Below are 1,177 nucleotides of genomic sequence, written 5' to 3'. Positions count from 1 at the left end.
GGATCAGGAGTACATTTATGTACATGACAATTGTTTTTGAGAATTCATTTTGCATGCTGATTTTCAAGTATAAATTATGTATGGAAAAATAGGGGACGATTTTGCTCTTATATATTTATTATATATGTATGTATTATATATACATGTTTCTCTCTCTCTGGATGTATGCAGAAGTCAATGAATGTTCCTCCAACACATCTACACACAAGTCGAGTTCTGAAGGAAGAGAGTCACGTCTGGGATAAAGTCAAGGTCTGTTCTCATATACGTAAATCAAATATTTAATCATACATACAGCACTGTTCAAAAGTTTGGGGTTAGTAAAAATCATCATTCTTCAGCAGCAAATCAGCATATTAGAATGATTTCTGAAGGATCATGTGACACTAAAGACTGGTGTAATGATGCTGAAAATTCGGCTTTGATCAAAGGAATAAATTATCTTTCAAAATATATTCAAATAGAAAACAGTTTAAATTGTAATACTATTTCACAATATTATTGTTCCTAGTGCATTTTTTATATATATAAAAAAAATTCAGTCTTGGTGTGCATAAAACGTTAAAAAATCCTGCCACCACCAAACTTTTGACCGGTAGTGTCTATGACCGTTGGTTTCAGTTCAGTGTCAGATGTCAAGATTTTCTGTAAATGCTTTTGCTAAGCCTATTGTGTGTGTGTAAATACACAGGAAGAGATGACTAATGCCTTAGCAACAATAAGAGTGGACTACGAACAAATAAAGATCAAACCAATCAAGGACTCGTCCAATCCTCTTCTTCTAAAAAGAAGAAAGAAAACGGCGGCTGTAATGAAAGAAGCACCAGGGCCGTGACAAACCAATGCATGTGGAAACATGCATAGCTCTTGATCACTAACAGGACATTTAAAAAAATCTGAAAGATCACTTTACTCAACAACTGGAGAATAAGGGAAACAAAATGGGGCCTTTCATGGCATTCAATCTTCATTTTTACAGTTTTTCTCAGTCGCTTTGGTGCATTTCTCAAATCAGAAATGAAATTCTCAAAACTACTTGTACAACTTCCACATCATCTAGTCATTTGTACACATCATAAAAGCAGTTTCTCATTCTTTTGAACAAGCTGCGATTGCTTTGGTACATACTGTACATGCAATTGATTATGTACATTTATCTGCGGTTTCCTACATGATC

Source organism: Sinocyclocheilus grahami, unplaced genomic scaffold (genome assembly GCF_001515645.1).
Source record: "Sinocyclocheilus grahami isolate Dianchi unplaced genomic scaffold, SAMN03320097.WGS_v1.1 scaffold3099.1, whole genome shotgun sequence".
Taxonomy (NCBI): domain Eukaryota; kingdom Metazoa; phylum Chordata; class Actinopteri; order Cypriniformes; family Cyprinidae; genus Sinocyclocheilus; species Sinocyclocheilus grahami.
The sequence above is the reverse complement of the archived record's forward strand: the minus strand, read 5'-3'. Positions refer to the sequence as shown.